This window comes from Strix aluco, chromosome 1 (genome assembly GCF_031877795.1).
Source record: "Strix aluco isolate bStrAlu1 chromosome 1, bStrAlu1.hap1, whole genome shotgun sequence".
Taxonomy (NCBI): domain Eukaryota; kingdom Metazoa; phylum Chordata; class Aves; order Strigiformes; family Strigidae; genus Strix; species Strix aluco.
This window is the reverse complement of record NC_133931.1, coordinates 119,652,292-119,666,938: the sequence shown is the minus strand read 5'-3', so window position 1 is coordinate 119,666,938 and position 14,647 is coordinate 119,652,292. Positions and strand designations below refer to the sequence as shown.

The window sequence follows — 14,647 nt, the reverse complement described above, 5'->3', positions numbered from 1 at the left end:
CTCAGAAGTGTTAAACAGGAGCATGTGATTCTTCAGCTATAAAACTAATGATTGCTATTCTCATGAGCAATGTCTTACTAGAAATGACCAGTAAAGCAGCATTACAAAACTAGTTTTGTCCTTAACATTCAGAACAGAAACACAGAAGTTGGCTTTCTTGCAACAAAATCTGAAGTTTTAACACTTTGTTGCAAGTGGCCATACTTAAAACTGGATAAGGAATTACCATGTGATCAATGGGTTTCACTTTTTAAAACTACCTGCAGGAAATCACAAGACAATGTTATTTTGCATTAGGTAATACTCACAAAAACAACATAGGCTGAAATGAACAACAGTTCTGTCATTTCTTAGGCTCTCCACATGAGACTATCACTGTGTAAGGTGTTGCCTTTGTTAACAATATTGGTTTAAGAAACTGCAGTCCCATTTTCTGCTCTGCCATTCATTCTTTCTCCTCTGTAGCTGCACTGCCCCTTCAATTGTATCAGCACCATTTCTTATGAAGTCTTACTGAGTACCAAGTGGGAATCTGATCAGATACTTTAACAACTCTGCAAAAAACCCCAACTACATAGATCAGAAGAAAAGCCACTTGGAAAGATCCATGTTAGAAGTTATATAGCTACAGTTTGCTGTCACTGCCCTCTTCCTTTCCATGATCCAGTTTGTGAAGGCTACAGAATACGGTAGTCTGGAATGATAAAACCTGTGCAAAAAGGATTTGCAAATGATAGAACTGTATATAGAATTTAATATGCACTCAAAACAGTAATGCACATACGCTGTATTTGAAAACCTTTGCCTACAAGACCAGTGTCGGAACTAGTCTATAAATGAAGGATTTCTTATTTTCTTTCAGACTGATTACATATCACTGTGTACGGGTGGGGTTTTATAGTTTCAAGTACATATATAACAGGCAACATTTTTCCACGAGTGAAAAGAGTTAGATGCCAATTTAATGGTGTAATCTTATTTGCAGAATGTGTTGTCAGCCATACGTTTTTAAAAGAGTCCAGCGTATTTAAAAGAGTCCAGCGTCCTCAGGGAAACTAAACCGAACCTGGAAGGTGTTATGCCCCTGAGCAATATCCAAAAGACGAGGAAGCACCACTAGCCAGCAGTTCTCTTACTGATAAGAAACAAAGCTAAGAAAGGAGCAGCAAAAGCTATCACCACATTTCTACTTTTGCAACTAGCAACACAGCTAAGTTCTTGAAGATGGTAGAGGCAGTTGCCTCCATAGGAGGAACAGAAAGACTGCAAGAAGAACTAATGATTTAGGATTATTACTTTACAGACTCAACATTTGTCCCAGCATCACCAATACAGATAGAGCCCATTATACCATTCTCTTGTTTAAAATGTATCTGAATACACAAAGGGTTTGTGGGAGATTTTTAGTACTATCAGAAAGGAATTAGCTTCCTTTATACGGCTTGTTCAGGAGACTTAAATTTTTATGTGTGTAGCGAAAACACGTAATAGTGGAAGCAGTTATTGTGTTACATATAGCAGTGGTAAAAGACAAAAATTATGCTGAGACTCTTCATATTGAAAGATATCTTTCTCTGTTTAAGTTTTAGTGAATTCAGAATAGTTATCCTAAGAATTGTAAGGAATGTAAAAGATAAGTGATTTATGAGTTTCTCCTTTACTGTTTAGTTCCCTAATAGGTATGCCCTTCAAAATATTATGCTAGATGCACCTTGAATTCTTGCTTTAGTCATCTTCTCCAGCAACTCAATCCTAAAAGATTATTTTGTGAAACAAGTAGTAAGATAGACAAACTTTTAAAATGTAACCCTCTTGCAAAATTTAAAAAAAAAAGAAAAAGGGGGACAAAAAAAATCCCAAAGTGTCTAACTTCATGCTCCAGGTTTTTTAAAAGACTTTTATCTAAACAACTTTGTATTCTGAAATACAAAACAATTATAATATTAAAAGCAAATTTTATTCTTTTTTCATGTTAATTACTCTAAACCATTATGGTAAATAAAACCTGAGCTGGGCAGACAGGCTAGCCACCTCTTACTTAGACATGGACTTCTGCAAACATTGGTTTATATACATGAATAATTTCTGAGTCAAGTGAAGTTAATCACATGATTATATATTGCCAGTAGAAGAGCCAGCAGAAGGGCAAAAATCTTATCCTTTTTTTGCTGGAAATGCAAAGGATTGGGCTTGCAGAAAAAAAACCCCAAACCACAAAAAAACCCCAAAGAAAACAAAAAAGCAAACAAAAACCCAACCAACCAACAAACCCCAAACCAAATAAAAAAGCCCCACCTTTCTCTTGCCAACACAATTGCTAATTCATTAATTGAAGAGCTAAGTATAGATTACTTTGATATTCTGCATAGAATAATGTGAAAGGCTAAAAATCTAAGTAGATAAATTATGGTTGTACATAGGTTTGATGGTAGGCACAGTGGTGCACACTGTCCCGAATCCTTCAATTAACCATTAAGTTAAAAACAAGCAAACAAAAACACCCATCACAAACAACACACACCGCTACATAAACCTTACGCTGCCAGTGTTCATACACTAACCCGGGATAAAGAAGTATACAGGGGACAAGCTACATTCCTTTGCATAACTTTAGAAAGTTTACTACTACACTGTTAATTGCATGGCTCTATGTATCTGCACATATATAGCAAATTCAATCCAGGTAAACCCATATGCTCTAATTTTTAAAACTTTGTTTATAAAATAAATCATTTACTTTAATAGCTTACACTCCCCAGGATAGGATTTCTACCTTGCAAGTCAATACACGAAAACTGTTTCAAGTGCTTCAGAGCTTCTGGATAGTATGGTCAAGTATTCGTACAACTTCAGAATTACAGTGCTGATGTTAAATAACGTGGAGTTGTAGTCTGACATCTGCTCCATGATGTCAAATGCTTTAAACTGCAGTTCCTGAATCAGAATGAAAGTAGTGTATCTGCTTGCCTCAGACAATTTGGGAAAACACTGATTTATACCTAGATAGGAATTAGCCAGGCTTCAGAAGTCTTTTGGTGCAGCAAAGTATACTTGCATCTTGGAATGAAGAGGCATTTCCTAATGTATATGTTTAGACTGGAGTGGAGGTGAGGGGTGGTCAAGCTTTTTAATTTTTTTTTTTTAAATGTTAGTGGGATCTACCTACATATCTACAGTATGACTAAACCCTCACGAGTTCCAGATCAAATTAACAGGATTGTGTTATTAAGTACTTAGTACAGGCTATACCATCTTTACTTAAAATAAATAAATTTCTCTAAAGAAACAAAAAAAATCACAGATAACAGCTTCTGGATTTCAAAAGTCTGATGTTATTAATTTGCAAGAACACAAAAATTCTTTCAACCTCAGATGTGGATTCCTTTATACTACACACTGTAGTTTGGTTTATACTTCTAAATTAAGCATGAGAGAATGTTATAAAGATACTGTTTGTCTTCTGGGGTACAAACTAATCATGATCATATTTATAGACAAACATTTACATACACGCTTCAGAAAGCTCAAATTAATAACACTGTATTAGCAAAAAAAGCTAATGAACTAAGCCTGAATACATATATCCAGCAGAGGAGGCTAGATCTGAATACAAAACTGATCTGATAAGACTATTTTGATATATATATTTTTTTAAATGATAGCATCAGAGACATAAAAAAGGAAAACTCAGATAGGGTTAACCAGAAGAAAATACATTTTCAGAGGTTTTTCAACATTTAGAGAATGAAAAAACACTCGTGGGAGTTGGGCAGATGTTGAGAGGGAAAGTGCTTTGGTTTAGGTGAAAATACGAAGTTGCTCTGAGAAGAAAGGCTAAGAAATCATATTAGATTATTTTCTCTATGTCACTAATGTGGGTGGGCTCAGAAAACCCAAGCTGATGTGATATCATTGGCATTTTCTTCTCACCCAGCCCCCTTGGTGAAATCCCCAAATCTGCTGTAAGGGCAACCTGAGAAACACAACCAAGTGGAAAGTAGTTTTCTCAAATAATTTAAAGTACAAGCAGTTACGGCTCTCACCCCCTCACCCCTCTACGATACTGACACTCCATTCTCATTCTCTTATTAAATAACATGTTAGTTATACAGTTGTTTGACACCGTTGATCTGTCCAAGAGAAGATGACAGACCACTGTCATAACACAGGAGCCTGTCTAAAGGTATTAAGATATTTTGTCCTGTATGGATACCTTTAAGACCATCAGAAATAACATGACTGCTCTGCATTAAAACATTTGAAATTAAACTTTTAATTTTCCTAAAAAAAACCTCTCTGAACCAATTCATTCAGGCAACATGCCCCATCTCTGCCTGGCATTACAGGTGAAAAGCGGTCAGGTGAAAGGACCCTTTGAAGAAATTATCCTTTTAGTCATCAGATTTATGGCAAACTCACTCTTATTGGTGTTAATCAATATTCAAGATCCACATATCTGTGAGGCCAGGGAGGTCTTGCTTCCATTTAGCAAGCTTCTTAAAGCTCTGAAAAGGAGAGGGGATTAAGAGCTAACTTTTCATTACCTAAATCATCCACAAGGCAGTATAAGCAAACACTGTGGCATAGGATTTATCTGATTGAGTGAGGACATTCACATCTGAGCTAGTCATACTAGGCAGATGAAGATCTGATCGGGACACTCAGTGAAGTTTAAAATATGGTTCATATAGCAGCAGAAATCCAAAATTTGTGCTCTTTTTTTTTTTTTGTTGGGGTCTTTTTGACGTCTATTTTTTAAAGATGTGATTTACTTGACCTGTTTCTTTTTAATGGTTAGGATTACAGATTTAAAAACGCACATCTGAAGTCAGGTGAAGCAAGTTCTACATTAAGTGTTTATGATACAGTGAGTCTAATTTATTCAGAAGCATAGCTTACTGTTAATCCATTGAAGCATGAGTTAATACCACCTTACAGGCTTGTTGCCTAGGTATCTAACCATACACCTGTAAACACAGGTCCCAGAGGAAAAAAAAAAATGGAAGCTGACAAAAAGAGGACCGTTCTGGGAGGAACAAGTCCTTGGTTCTGCTCATTGTTCCTGGGGCTTCCTACATTCTACATTAAGACATTATTGAGCAATATTGATGAAGCAGCCCTGGGAGCAGGGATGAGACAGCCCACCTTTTTCCCTCTTCCTCTGGGAATTCCAGTGCTCAACACATTGTGAAATCTAACATCTGGAAAGTGATCCAGATGGTCTTCAGCAACAAAAGATGAAGAGTCAGCATCCCACCATTTCAAACCATTTGCTCCAGGTTTGAATTCCCACAGGCTGCAGAAGTCCTAGCATTTAGAGCTCTTGCTATTTTTACTGGTACTCAAACCAATAGACATTGGCATTCATAACTACTGTATTCCTTTATATGATATTGTGTGCCTCTGAGCAACTTTCCATTTCCCATCCAGGACCTCCATAAGAGCATCTTAACTCCCTGCACAACTAGTGAAGACTGGTACTCCCATGTTATTTGACAGTTTCCATCTCTCTCTGCTGTTCATTCAGGGAGATAAGCAAGGCAATATCTACTTTAAGGTCCAAATTCTGACCACCAATTTTAGGCTCTAGCTATTATCAGTAGGGAATTTATGAACAAAACTTCCTATTCAGGAAATCTGTAGTATTGGTATTATCTTGCTCCTGGGGCCAAAGGACCGTCCAGTGGTAACACAATATACTGGAAACATGACTTAGGTAAGAGTCTAAATAGGAGCTGAAGCCACTGGTATGTGGTCATATGTGTACAAGGCATACTTTGTTGCTCACAACACCAAGCCAGTGAATTCTGTTTCAAAGGACTGATATTTCCCTCCCCACCCAGTGTACTTACTAAAGCATTTAAAATCTAGGATTGTCTCAAGGATTTGGACCTCTTTACCACAACATGAATTAACTTCCCGAGCTCTCTGATAAAAGAAAATATGAAGAATGCTAAAAGATGGAAGGATGCTATAGCCATAGCAGTTTCCTCTGGCATGTAGAAGGTAGAGCAGATTATTTCATAACACTGAAAAGCCATGCAAATACCAGTCTGGAAGAGGTGCGGAGAGACCTAATTTTCTAGAAGATGAGAATCTGAAGCAAGCAAGAAATATATCATCCTTTTTTCACAGCTGGGAAACAGGGGATCCTCGAAGCAAATTTTTTAAAAAATTATTCATTGCTATAACTCGATGCAGACATGTATGATGTGGAGTACTACAGATAGCAAAATCATGAAATAAGAAAGGTGAGAAATAAGACTATGTCACAAGGTTTAGAACATAAAGATACTTTTCCCCCCCTCCTGAAACATTGCTGAATGTTGAATCAAGGAAACAAAGAATAGTTGAGAACCCTCAAAAAGAAACAGCCAAGAGTCCCAGCTGCCGAGGTATGTTATCATCATAGGAAAACAGAGAACACAGTGATATACATGAGTGAACAAAGCAGGAGTTATGGGTTTTATATGGACTGAGTCCCAAACAATGTTCTTTTATACCACTACTACACATATGGGGAACTGTCTTCACATTATTATTGGCTAACTTTGGAAGCTGTTTAAATCTGCCTGGGATCTACACAACTGTACTTCTACGACAATTTTAGACAGACAGCCATCTTTACCTTGTGCCTCTTACTTGAGTATATAACACTAGTAATATTGGTAGGAGGAATGTCATGAAGGCACACAGAACATTTGGGTCAGTCAGAACGAGTTAAGATCTTGGAAAAGATTATCTGGTTTACAGTAGGATGCTGTACTTCAAATAGTTTTAAGCCAGGAGAGCCAAATATATTTGAAAGGTGCATGGAGTTTATATAGAGTTTCTAGGTAAGAGGGAAACTGTATTAGGACAAAAATGTATTAGTTTTGCTATCTCAGAAAGGGAGGGATATATAGGGGACAAAATTAAGAAATCCACCAAGAAAGAAAAAAAAAAAAAAGAAAAAATAATCTGGTTTAGGTCCTGGTATTCCACAGACAGGCATTTCAGAAGGAACGGGGTGGGGAAAACACACAATCAAGACAGAGCCACCCCTCAGTAATGACTCTTCCAGGCATTTCTGCAGAAGATGCAGGAGGTAAATTAGTTGCTATTTAGCTTTGAGAGGATGCTAAATCTTAATCAATTCTTATTCCTTATTGGCAACACATCTGCTGGGAACTATTTCTTATTCAACAATGCCTCAAAAAGGAAGCAGGAGAGAAGTGAGGAAACTGCTGAATTGCAAAACATCAGCACTTCATTCCTCTCACCTTATGACTTCTTTGTAGGAGTAAGAACAGACGCCTCATCTGATGCAGCATCAAAGTTGCAAAACCATAACCAATGTTAAAGAGTAGCCCCAACTGAATGGGAGAAAGAAGAGGAAGCATGAAGCTAGTTTCTATTCAACATTCATGTTTTTGCTGACTTCACTGTGCTAAAAGCTGCCTCTGAGCAGCACGATCACTAGCAATCAGCTCATTCATGGCCTGCGTGCACAGGTTGCAGTCACATGACATCACCACTTTCATAGTCCAGGATGACAAGAGAAGCAGAAGCATGAAATTACTACTTCAGTAGTTTATCATTTGCTCAGTACTGTTGTCCATGAATAAGCAAACTGAACATTTGTCTGCACAATGTAAAGAAGAAAATGAAAGTTGTATCATAATTACTCAGATGTAACTCAGTGATTCTCTAAGATTTATAATTATTATACTAGATTGAACAACAATTGGCTCTACTTCCATTGGCATAACCCAAAATGCCCACCTTGTTACCTAGTGATCAGGTCTCAGACATGGAAGATATCCAAAATCCACACTTTCTAAGAGGATCCATATCTTGATACTTGTTCTCAAGACCTAAGAGTTGTACCAGGACCCTGAAGATGTAATGGTCATATCGCACTGTCATAGGCCAACAGGACTCTATGCTCCAGCCAAGACTTCATAAAAGCAGACCTTGTCTGACAGAGAAGAGATGATGAAAGCTGACTGCTTTCTTGGATATAGATATCTCCTACTGGAAGAAGGTTACTAGATATACTTACCTAAGATATAAATAAATTTTACCTTCCTTAAAAAAAAAAAAGACCATTACTGATATCTACTTGAAGTTGTGTATCAGTTTTCATAAAACTAAATAATTTAATGAGCAAACTTTCTTTAAAACCAAAATCTAAATGCATTTTTGAAGATTCAAATGCTCATGAGAAGTTTAGAGACTGTTTCAAACTGTCTAATATTTGTCAAATTTATTCTTTAAAAATAATGAAGACATTGAAATGTAAAAGAGATGCAAAGGTCTCTAAAATTGTCAGCTTCATATCACTCCAAAATAATAGGTACATTGATTCCTTAAAAAAAATGTTAAATTTAATGTTAAATTTTTTCCTGAACCTGTTGAGTTTTCTAATATATGCTCTGATCATAGGCTTGACTATGTCTTCCCACCCATCTTCTTAGAACATTAATAACTTCTGTTTTCTTAAACACCTAATATGGATGTTAGCAGAAAACCTTCTAAAACATTTGCACTTAGAACAGTGGTGATCTGTAGGTTGTAACAAAAGAAAGAAACAGACATTAATATGTATCTATTTATAAATACATGTAAAACGCATGCTCCACTTAGCAACAGGAAAGCAAAAACCCACCCACCTCAGGTGAATCCTGTTACAATCTGAAGGACTATGTTAGGTTTTCCCTTCTCAACAATCCCACCTTCATACACAATCCAAACTCCTACAAATCTCAACAAGAAATTTGCATATGCAAGCACACAAGCAAGAGGGACCTTACGGTTTAATACCCAGCGGTGAATATAACCTTTAACTTCGCAACAAGCAAACAATGGACGAGTTGCACAATAAATGTGTACCAAAGCCTTCCATATTGTATGCAAAAATCATTTAAAAAACCTTTCATCTGCAGCCACTGTAAAATAATTTTGGGGGTGGGGCCAAAAAATCTCATTGCGGAAGAAAACCGGTCTTTAAGTACAGGATCCAAAAAAATTTAAAAATCAGCTTCATTACACAAACCAGCGAAAGGGTGAGGTCATGCCTGTTCCGGGCCATAGTTCATGCACCACTACAATTTTTCAGAGATACAATTTAATCGTCTTTCTAAGCAATCTGAGGTTACTTTTAACACAGAGAAAAGGAAAAGATACAATAGATCAAACCGTGCCCCACCTTTCTCCCCCCCCAACCCGCCCCCCCCCCCCCCCCCCTTGGCCCCCTCCCCCTTTAAAGCCGGGGACACAAATCGTTTCGGAGCGCCACAGCGCCACCAACACACATCAACGCAAAACAAAAAAGATCTCCCACCGTGTGAAAAAAAAAAAAATGCGCCTAGAAAAATGCCAAAAATTACAAAATGTCTCCCAAATGTACCTTCTTGGAGGAAAAAGAACAAACAAACAAACAAACCACCCCTCTCCCCCCTCAGAAAACCCCCGAGACGTCTAAATGAAGTGTGGTGAAACAAGAACCTTTATATAACTAATGCTTTAAGCTAATTGCCACAAGAGCGCTAATTTGCAAATAAAAAGGTCACACTTTAGTAAGAGACATAACTTAATATAAACCCTATTCTGCCAATCTCCCCCTTCACCACACCAAGGGCAGTTTCCCCCCGTACTTTAGACCAAAGTAATCCATCAAGAGACATCACAAATGGCATTGTAAACTCTTTTTGCCACGACCAGAACATATAGCAGCAACATAATATGCTTCTTTATATATTAGGGATGCATTATATTTATAAAGACAGTCACATATTTGGTCCTGGATCCGTTTATTACTCGATAAAGAAACCCCCCGAACAAAAAGCCAGAACCAAAAAATAAGTCCATCTGGAAAATATCTGAGTTCTTATACTCTGAAATTGAACTTAAATTGCTGTTAAGCTTCGCGTGTATAAAATTTTAAAGAGGAAACAAAACTGACTTCAGTAATTGACGATATTAAGGAGACATCGTTGGGTGGGATACACATGAGATCAAGGCTAGGAAAAATACACGGCTACGTTTTGTTCATCAACATAACGAAAACCTTCCACGGCACTAACGCCAGAAACCGCAGCAACGAATATTTTTGGTTAAAACCGCAAACTTACCTTCGGAGAAGGCAGTCCTTGCAAAACGGCTGTAACAATATGGGCTGCACGCTCGCTCTCCTACAACCAGCCACCTCCATGCTGCAAAGGGCTCCCCGAACATCCTTAAAATATTTCGCGAATGCAAAAAAGTGAGACTTTTTTTTTTTTTTTTTTTTCCCTCCCCCCCTCCCGGTTCCCCGCCCCCCGTCACCCCGCCGGGATGGCCGGGTGAGGAAGGAGGCGGCTTCCCCGCAGCTCTGCGGGCGATGCCGGCGGGCGGGCGGCAGCCGGGGCGGGGGAGCCCGGCGCCGCCGGGGTCACAACTTTGCCAGGGCCGGCGGCGGCTGGATGGGCTCCGCGGGCAGCCGCCCCCCCCCAGCCCCAGCCCCAGCCGCCGCTACCGCCGCCTGGAAAAATGCAGTGTGCCATTTTACACCCGCCTTTGAAACACACAGGACCAAAGTCTAGCGCTGGTTTTCGGTGACACTGCAAAACTACGGCTCGCTCCACGCAACACACCCCCCCACACACACACCCCCGCCGCCTCATCCCTCCCTTCGGTGAGAGCAGCCGCCTCTTGAGAATTAATAAAGAAAGACAGCTGGAGAAAATAATTCCGAGACTTTGCCGTTTTCCCTCCCTCCTTCCCTCCCTCCCTTTCTCCGCCCCAGCCCCCACTCCTAACCCCGAAGCAAGTTTCTGCCGGTCAGCGCATCCCCGGGCCCCCCCCGGCCCCGGGCGCCCCGCGGGCAGCACCCCGGCCCTGCCAGGGGTTAGCCACCTCGCAGCATCTAAAAAAGCCAGTCATGCCTGGAACAAAATCCATGATTGCTGGAAAGTGGGGAGGCTTGAATCCCAACAAATACTCAATTTACTTACAAATATAAATACCTACCTTATGAAAGAACTAAATTAACACTAAATTCAACAGATACATCCGTTACGGCAGGAATAGTTTTTCCATAAATACTGTTTTAAAAACCCCTCCTTATACTGACTGACAGAATTCTACCATGCTGCCCACAAACAAAATGGCTGTGGCACCGAGTTTTTTGGTTCCTCCCACTGTGCCTCCCCCTGGCCTCCAGGAAGTGGTAGAAATCCAAAATAAAATCCGCACGAAAAGTACAATGCATCGTCTAAACTCCGTACGGCACCACCAGACATCACGGGTAGTAAAGCAGATTTACCAACGTTGTACTTTCTCGAGGATTTTTATTGTTTTTAAAAGGGCATCAATCACTGGGAATTTACATCACTGTGTAATTTGAACTTCCTGCTTTACATATTTATAAGGTCTTTCACCTATCTTGGCAGGCTTTCAAATTAAGTGGGTTGGGAAATTTGATGCTGTGGCTCTAGTTTGTGAGCTGAGTCAGGTAGTCCCTGCTGTAGCTGTGCTGTGAAAAGACGGGCAAATTCTAACACTTTCAGTGTTCCGTGCAAAACAACATTACCCCCCTTACACATTACAGGCTCGTAAGGGAGCACGTAGGCGCAGAGAGGACACTGGAATGAGGATCCTCAGCGGTGACTGAAATTTAGGCCTCTTGCACATAAATACACGTTTTGCAATATTTATATTTTCGCATTTGTGGTTCACAGTTGTCTGCCTGAATTACGGTTTCTGTGGAAGTAATTTTGCATTTTCTCTCATTATGACCCTCTGTAGTGTTGCAGACCTTTAACTTTTTCTGACGTTCACCTTAAACAGAAAATAAATAGGAAAACATGGCACATTTAAATTAGAGATGATAATAAAACCGTCAATATGTGGTCCTCCATCTAAGCCACCGGTCTTACCCGACAATAGCACAGCTCCTCTTGCACGCTGCCTCACAGGCTCCGTAGGGCCTGATTCATTTCCCATGAGAGTCCTTTTACTGCCTTTAGTAGGAGTTACAATGGAGACAGGCTGTCAGACCTGCTGAGCCTGATCCAGCGCTATATTAAAAGACTTGAATTAATATTCCCATCCACTGCTATTCTAAACCTTTTTCAGAGGCACTGAAAAAAAAACAGTGAAATTGGTGATTTTTTTCCGGAACCACCTCATATTTCTAAGTCTTAGATTTCAAAAAAAAATCTGCAAAGAACTTGGAGCAAATTTTGGCATTATTATTCTTTGTTTGTATTAGCATGCTATCTAGCAGCCTTAATCCTGGACTATGATTACGATATAGCATATAGAAATATAGGGCAAAAAGATAATTCCTGCCCTGAAGAGCTCAAAAGTATAAGACAAAAGACAGCAGATGGCTACAGACAGATGAGGGAAACAATGAGATGGTATTGATCAGCCAGGAAGGCAGTTTGCAACACACCATCAGCCTAACTCTTGTTTCTGTATATACATCATGGCGAAGAAGACATAAGGTGGGATTTGATGAAGAAAATTAATTGGTTTTGTGGCTGTTGAAACAAAACTTATCCAACAAGAAGGACAGCATGGAAGAAAGCCCAAAGATGTTTGTTTGAAAAAGCAGCAGGTGAACTACAGAAGTCTAATCGATTTTGCATTAATTTTTTTATAATGTCAGAAAATAGATAAGGGGGGAAGTAAGCTATGAGAGCATTGAAAATACAGATGCAAAGCTTATGTTTGATACAGGAGAGACACTGAAAGGAGCCAAAAGGCATGGTGACATGGAAAAATCATAAACCAGGCCTGCTAGCAGTTAACAAGTCCTAGGAAAAAACGTATACAATAGTTTGAATGATATGGGCCCGAAGGGGTGTAGCATGCTTTTTGTAGGAATAAAAGTGTTGTTCTTAACCATTAGTTTGAGGACTATGTGTCAATTATCTGAACCTTCCTTCTAACTTGTGTTTAGTGAATTCATAAGTACTACTCCTGGTGGTAGTGTTTATTATATGAGCACCTTCTTACTAATGGGTCACCTCAAACTTGTTAATACAAGTAGGTAAGCACGTAGGAGAGTTGGGACCAAAATGACCACACACACTGGGAAGGTTCCTTCTCCTATCACCTGTTTTTTGGGAAGCTTTCATCTCTCTGCAGTGTCCCATAGATTAAATATACATCACTACCTGCCTTAAACTAGCACAGGTCTGACGCAGCCCTCATCTGAATGGTGGAGGGGGCAGAAATGGTCACCCAGATCTCTGTTTTAGGGCATAACTACATCCAGGAGAGCAGAATGTGCTTTGGAGGAAGGGTATGGGCCTCTCGGTACATTCTTTGTCATGTTATGTTGCTGTAGGTTTTAAAACTTCTTTTCCTTCTTTCCCACATTTAGTAGCGGCATTGCAGTAGTAGCAGGTGCATATTTGCAAATTCTTTGTAATTCTTTTGCATTAAATACCTTAGATAAGATTGTATTTATTACAGCAACAATGTGACAAACTCTTAAGTATGTTGGCTAGCCATGATATAACTTGGGGCTAAACACTGCAAAGCAAATAAATAACCTCAAATGAGCTAGGTCTTCGTGAATGCCTGCGGAGATGTTATGGTGTGGCAAATGTGAAAGAATTTGACTGGATTCTTTTGCTACAGGCTAAACTAAACTGAACTATGCCAAATTTCCTTCTGGTTTAAAGCTTACTAGGTCTGCAGATGAGCTGATGTGTGGTGACTGTTTAAGCCAGGGTCACTTTCTTTCACATTTGACCTCATCATTGGTTTTAACTGAAAATAGTGTATAACAAGTGCTAAATGTTGAGAATTGAGATAGCGATTGAAATGCATATTGTGGTTTTTTTTATCTGAGTAAGTGTTCCAAGAAAAGCTGAACAGTATGTCCTCATGCTTTAAAAACAACCCTCACTTGACTTGATGTCAAATATCCCCAAATTTCTTATTGTTCAGAGTAACTCCAAAGAGCACCACCATCCATTCTGCATTCTTTTATCTTTTTTTTTTTTTTTTTTTTAAAGCTTTGTCCAGTGCTTGGTGTGAATGTTCATCTTGAGATTTTACTCAAAAACAGGGAAACAGACTATCTATATGGGAGCAAAGAAACAAACTAGCTATATTTTAGAATTTAGACTAACAAAAAAGAGTGGCTAAAAACTGATAGCATTCAAATGTCTTCTTACATTAGTGAAATCACTTTTTACATTCTGCTTGCAGTATAATTGCTTTTATTATTCTTTATCTTTCATTTTCATTAATCTTTATCTGGCCCATAAAGATTTAACTCTACTGCTGTATTTTCCAAGTAGGTCTCTGTCTCTACAATTGCAATAAACAAATCACACTGATCTTCTTTTGACAATCTTTTCTTTAGGAAGTGAATTATCAGTCCTGTTTAGTCAGTAGACAGCAATAGCTGAAGGATATCAAAGTGCTTTTGCAACTGATATGTAAATGATCGTTTGTTTTGTGGTTTTTTTTTCTTCCTAAAAATGGCATTGAATGTTTTTAAGTTGAAAGATCACCAAATGTATAAATAATTTTGCATTTTTATTCAACAGATAATGTTCACATAGCTGCATAATTGCTCCTGAAGAAGCTTGTCTCTTGACTCCTCATTAACCTCTCCCTCTTGTACCCTGATGAGGCAGGTATCCCTCAGAAGCAAGTG

General features: G+C 38.9%; 1 protein-coding gene across 2 annotated transcripts in view; it reads right to left on the bottom strand.

The window, feature by feature from the left end:
• EPC1 (enhancer of polycomb homolog 1) overlaps positions 1 to 11,130 on the bottom strand; it is a 67,195-nt gene extending 56,065 nt beyond the window's left edge. The window contains exons 1-2 of one of the 2 annotated variants that reach the window (XM_074832713.1): positions 10,993 to 11,130; positions 10,116 to 10,219 (exon numbers count right to left, since the gene is read on the bottom strand). The gene's annotated coding sequence lies outside the window, so the exon portion shown is untranslated. Of the gene's footprint in view, positions 1 to 10,115; positions 10,226 to 10,992 lie in introns of those variants that run through there. The other variant, XM_074832723.1, reaches the window with a different exon arrangement.
• Between the last annotated feature and the right edge of the window lie 3,517 nt (positions 11,131 to 14,647).